Source organism: Schistocerca serialis, chromosome 12 (assembly GCF_023864345.2).
Source record: "Schistocerca serialis cubense isolate TAMUIC-IGC-003099 chromosome 12, iqSchSeri2.2, whole genome shotgun sequence".
Lineage (NCBI taxonomy): Eukaryota > Metazoa > Arthropoda > Insecta > Orthoptera > Acrididae > Schistocerca > Schistocerca serialis.
In genome coordinates, this window is record NC_064649.1 from 11,276,740 (window position 1) to 11,283,232 (window position 6,493).

General features: G+C 45.8%; 1 pseudogene; it reads left to right on the forward strand.

The window, feature by feature from the left end:
- The first annotated feature begins 1,252 nt into the window (after positions 1-1,252).
- On the forward strand, positions 1,253-1,370 carry LOC126428648 (5S ribosomal RNA; annotated as a pseudogene).
- Positions 1,371-6,493: the final 5,123 nt, after the last annotated feature.

Genomic DNA, 6,493 nt, shown 5'->3' on the forward strand with positions numbered 1-6,493 from the left:
AAACTACTGCGGATACACGCCTAGGGGCATGTTTTATTAGATTCATCAGACCAATAACAACAAAATAAATGGAAATCGTGCCTTACTTTAACCTCGTACAGTTTTGCGATGGCTTCATGTCAGTGAAGTTGCTAAATTTCAGGCAAAATCTTTTGTTAGCCGTTTCTCCGTAAGTAAACATTTGCGGACCTATGTTTATATGAACTTTTTTCATTAGATTTACTTGTAGAATAAGATATTAAAATATTTGCATATCGTTGTGAATCACCCTGTATAATGTTTTTTGATCTTTTCAGCCAACTTTATGCTGATTGTCAGCTTCATCCGATACCACTAGTACAACACTGGTGTCCTCAAGAAATTATTCTTACATCTGCCGATTCTGTCCCATTAAGAACAAAGTGTTGTGTTCCGTCTGCAAGGAAACCCTGAACCCAGTCACACCTTCCGTCCAGTATTCGGTAAACTCGTACTTTGTTCACTAATCGATGGTGCGGATCTGCACGGAATGACTTCCTGAAGGCCGGGAACACGGCATAAATCCGAGTGCCGATCCATAAAGCGCTAAGGAGTTCTTGGACGAACAGAGCGAGCAGAGTTTTGCAAGATCTCTGCGAAATCCGTGTTGAATTTTATACAGTACTGATTGATTACTGTACGTCTTGTCGGGCTAGAAGACCACAAGGGGAAAATTAGGCCGCCTACTCTTAATTGGAAAAATTATTCTTCCCTTCATGCACTGTGGTACCTTTCTTTCGTGAAGTGAGAGGCGTTGAGCGTAGATGAATGTACCGGATGCGTGCAGCGTGATGTCCTGTTTGTGATGTGTGATGATGAGCGAAGGGAGAGATTTAAACCCAGAGCCAGCACACAGTGTACTCCTCCGGAAGAGCACAGAGTGGGCGCCGCCGACGCACGGATCACCATCTAAAACTAAAGTCTTGTGGCACGAATGGCTGGGAGACCTCGGAACGCCCCCCAGGCACCTTGCCGCTGAGAGTGTAAGGTGGACATGTTATTTTGACTTTTGTATGTTATCGACGTGCACGCCAGAGAGAGAGAGAGCGAGTTATGTTACTGTTAAACAATCTTTTGTCTTGTCGTGGCACAGTCTTTGCCACTGTGCAGTCTGATACCTTCTTAGTTGAAGTGTGGTACGTGATGGACGTATTCTGTAGTGTTGTGTTGACTTGTGACTGTATCTGTTAGAAGAAGAAATATTTGTTGTAGACGACAGGAAGGATGAATATGAGGCAACGGCCTTGCCGCAGTGGATACACCGGTTCCCATCAGATCACCGAAGTTAGGCGCTGTCGGGCGTGGCCGGCACTTGGATGGGTGACCATCCGGGCCACCATGCGCTGTTGTCATGTTTCGGGGTGCACTCAGCCTCGTGATGCCAATTGAGGAGCTACTCGACCGAATAGTAGCGGCTCCGGTCAAAGAAAACCATCATAACGACTGGGAGAGTGGTGGTGCTGACCACACGCCCCTCATATCCGCATCCTCAACTGAGGATGACACGGCGGTCGGATGGTCCCGAAGGCCTGAAGACGGAGAGCTCATATATCTGAGAAAATTAACAAAGTAAACTAGATGCCAATACTCATTTCTATAAATTAGGTATGCAGTGCTGTAGGATTTTAAATTTTGAATAACTACTTTCTTTTTTTTTAAGAGAAGAAGTTTGTCGTAAGGCAGCAGCACTTCGCCCCTAATTTGCAGGAATGAGTATTGGCAGCTGGTTCACTTTGTTCATTCGCTCAGAGCTGAGAGAACCCCCCCACCTACCCTGAATCGTGCATTAAGATTTCAACTGATTAAGCCGTTTGATTTGTATATAAATTCCGTTTTAATATTGAACCCTTTTTAAGTCATTGTTCACTTTGTTAAGTGTAGTATTGTTCAGACCAATGTTGTGTGTGATCGTCACATGAAGCTTTACTCTGTCTTTTTGAATAACTAAAATCGTTGTCTTGGAGTATTATTTCATAGGAATAGTTACTCACTGTTTATCATGACACATTACCACATTGCACCACGTGGTATGCAACAGTTTGAATATACATTTTGAAATAGAAATGAAGCTTAGCCACTGCCTGCTCGTTGTTTGCTGTTGCGCTTTCGAGAAATTTCCAACAGTGTTGTCAAGACGCGAGGTAAGTGTCAATTTTTACTAGCATCACATAATTGTTTTTTTTTTCACTTGCGCATTTAATATAAAGAAAAACTGAATTCAGATCAGTTACAGTTCAGTTCAAATTAGGTTCTGCTTAGTCAGAGGTTAGCACACGAGTTTTAAGTTGGATAGTGAGTGTGTGTATGTGTGTGTGTGTGTGTGGGGGGGGGGGGGAGATGTAGTGTAATGTAGTGCAGTGTCGTGTCGTGTTCGAGACACAGAGCCAACTCCTTCCGAATAGCAGCAGGGGGCCCACCGAGCATAACGTCCTCATCTGATGGATGGACCACCTTCAACAGCGCCTCATGTCACGAGCCACTGCAGAGAGGTTTCGAATTTCATCCGGGACATTAGCGCAGATGTTGGTGATTGGCGACTTTACACCATCACATCTTCTCCCCGTGCCGGCCAATTACTGGCTGTGAAGATTTAATCCACCACCAGGATTCTAACAGGCTTATCTATGAGTCAGGTACCACTTAGACGGATGGCAGTTATCGCTGAAACGACCGGTGTTTGGTTATTTCAGTTTCTTCCACGCTAGTTTAACCTGACTGTTAAAACAGCTCAAAATAATCGTTTTCTGGAACAACCGATTTTCGTTTTTTTATCCCTGTTATGTCCTGTACTAATTGTAGAAATCGAACAAAGCTTTAAACATTTTGACCTTCTCAGTTTCAAGATAAAAAGAATCAACATATTAAATTAAACAGGAAAATAAAATAAAACTCCATTCACCATTCGCTGTTTCTCACGAAAAGTGATAAGTGGTAGAATACTACAAAAAATCACCAGTATTCTCCTGTAGATTCTAAGTTTTTGAAGTTCTACTCAAAAATTAATCAGGGCCCTATTTGGGCGTTACGAATAGTTGGTGCTAAAGGGTCAAAATTGAGGCTGAAGATCTCAGTTTTTCGTGTTAATTTGTACAATTTCAAAGGCTACAGCAGATAAAAGGCATATTATGTAAACACAGCCAGCGCATCAGCTACCTTTCATTTTTGTTGTGTATTACAAACGAATTGTTAAGCTTTTAATTTAATACTGTTACCACAATTTCCTTCCGCTTTGATTATTTCATAGAAACGGCAGACAAATATTTAATCTTTAAAAGCAAATAAGGCACTGTACTTCATTTCGTAACAATATTTCTAGGGTTGGTGCCATTCTGCATTACCATGGACGTCCAGCGATAACAGTAAGAAACCACCGTATAGACCAGGTAGGGGCAAGTCTTGCACCACACTGCACGTACATGTCTGCCTTAAGCCACAACACTCGGCAACAGGGACATTATAGTCTTAGCAATGCTGTACCGTGTCTTATACCACGTGCTTGTTGCTCGTCTCTGTCGGCATTGTTATTAAAATAGCAATTGAGTCTCACGCTGAGGCAATAACGCCCAATCTCCCTGCAGAGCTTCTCCGTGTCTTGGAGGGTGTTTGTTGGATGCTGACGTGATGCAACCTGCCTCGCTAGTGCAAGCCAGATATGCTCTCTGGGATTCAAATCGGGAGAGCGAACAGCGTGCCGTATCTTCACTGTTTCTAAGAGAACATCAACCACCTGTGCATTATCGCCCGTCGATACGAAGTCTGGGCTCACAGCACCGCGCAACAATCGCACATGAGGTCCCAAAATCTCGTCACGATACCTGACAGCAGTTAAAACTTGCCGTTTCACCTGTACTGTTTCATGAAGAGGGGCTCGAGTGGTCAACATAATGCATACTCCACGATATCAGTCTCTTTCCCAATGTTTGGGTCCCGAAAGTGTGTTCCATGCTGGCTCCAGATGAGCATCCGTCGAAAATCACTCTCCAGACCAAATCGGGACTCACATGTGAAAAGAACATTGTCCCACTGTTCGACCGTCTAGGTGGCATGTTGACGAGGTACACACAGCAGGTCTCTGACAAGACGAATCCTTGTGTACACCGTTTTCCTCGATACAACACGTCCAGTCGATGCACATACCAGCTGCCGTGCAGTATTACGCGGTACAGCCGTGCCCTTACAGCCAAATGTCGGTCCAGCACTGGTCTTCGGGGTAGGGTTTCGGTCTCTATAAAATGTCAGCCCATCTGAGAAACAACTGAACGATTCACATTAAGCCATCGTATCGCATCAGTCTGCGACTGTCCTGCTTCTATTCTTCCTATGGCCCTCCACCGTAGAGGTAGGCGTCTTCTCTGTGCCATACTGCACAACGACTGCGGATGTGGGACTACCCGTCAAACACTACCCCATTTGGTAGGTTCCCTGATGTCATTGTTGGCGTGGTTGTCCGTTGACTGGGATGCGATCTTCCGTGCAGAACACGGTTTTTCAGACATCTGTTGACAATCTGTATGATATCACGATTTCTTTAATTTTGGGCATCAGTGTATTATTCCGATCATGTCTTGGCCATATGTAATATTAAAGCAAGCAACTTTCCTGCGACGCACCAGACTGTGCAGTGTTAGTAAAATCACCATCCTCAATGAAGGTTCCCAGGGAAGTTCTGTTGTTCTAGAATGCACCATTTGTAAACTGTTAAATTCTTGCCGCTCCTTTGAGTAACGCCTCGTCTGGCTCTCGTCTAGAGACTGGCCGGAGAGGGGGGGGGGGGGGGGGGGGGGGAGGGAGACGCTTCACGACGCTGAAGCAGTTAGATTAGGATATGAAAGATTTCATGTGGTAGACGATAGACGATTTTTGCTGTTTAGGCAGCAAAATAAATGACGACTGGCGAAGCACAGAAACAGACTGGCACCGAGCGAGGTAGCGTAGTAGTTAGCACACTGGACTCGCATTCGGGAGGACGACGGTTCAATCCCGCGTCCGGCCATCCTGATTTGAGTTTTCCGTGGTTTCCCTTAGTCGCTCCAGGCAAATGCCGGGATGGTTCCTCTGAAAGGGCACGGCCGACTTCCTTCCCCGTCCTTCCCTAATCCGATGAGACCGATGACCACGCTGTTTGGTCTCTTCCCCCAAACAACCCAACCCAACATAATGGCAATAACGACAAGAACAAAAAATGTTTAAAAGTGGAATTCGTTAACATTGAATTTAATATTAAGTATTTAGAAGTCTTTTGGAAAGCATTTATTTGGGCTGAGCCGTATGTACACTGACGCGCGAAAGAAAATGGTATAGGCATGCGTGTTCAAAAACAGAGACGTGTAAACAGGCAGAATACGGCGCTGCCGTCGGCAACGCCTATACAAGACAACAAGTGTTTGTCGCAGTTGTTAGATCAATTACTGCGGCTACAATGGCAGCTTATCGAGATTTAAGTGAGTTTGAACGTGGTATTACAGTCGGAGCACGAAAGATGGGACACAGCTTTTCCGAGGTAGCGATGTCGTGAGGATTTTCTCCTGCGACCATTTCACGAGTGTACCGTGAATATCAGGAATTCGGCAAAACATCAGATCTCCGACATCGCCGCGGCCGGAAAAAGATCTTGCAAGAACGAGACCAACGACGACTGAAGAGAATCGTTCACCGTGACAGAAGTGCAACTCTTCTGCATATTGCTGCAGATTTCAATGCTGGGCGAACCATTCAACGAAACAACGCCGATATGGGCTTTCGGAGCAGAAGGCCCACTCGTGCACCTTTGATGGCTGCACGACACAAAGCTTTACGCCTCGTCTGGGTCCGTCAACACCGACACTGGACTGTTGAGGACTGGAAACATGTTGCTTGGTCGGACGAGTGTCCTTTTAAACTGCGTATAGGGGATGGACGTATACGGATATGGAGACAACCTCATGAATCCATGGAGCCTGCATGTCATCAGGGGACTGCCCAGGCTCTGTTATGATGTGGAGCGTGTGGAGTGATATGGGACCCCTGATACGTCTAGATATGACTGACAGGTGACACGTACGTAAGCATCCTGTATGACCACCTGCACCCTACGATGTAAGCTTTCACGGCCGATATTGTCTTCACTTAAAACTTCCGGGCTGATAGGCCGTGGTCGAAGTATAAAACTCTCCCCTGACGTTTCGTCTCTGACTGCGGGAGACATCCTCGGAGATACAGCGGCTGTACCTCCGAGGATGTCTCCCGCAGTCAGAGACGAAACGTCAGGGGAGAGTTTTATACTTCGACCACGGCCTATCAGCCCGGAAGTTTTAAGTGAACACCTGCATCCGTTCATATCCATTGTGCATTCCGACGGACTTGGGCAGTTCCAGCAGGACAATACGACACCCCACTGGTCCAGAATTGCTACAGAGTGGCTCCAGGACAACTGAGTTTAAACACTTCCGCTGGTCGCCAAACTGCCCAGACATGAACATTATTGGGCATATCTGGG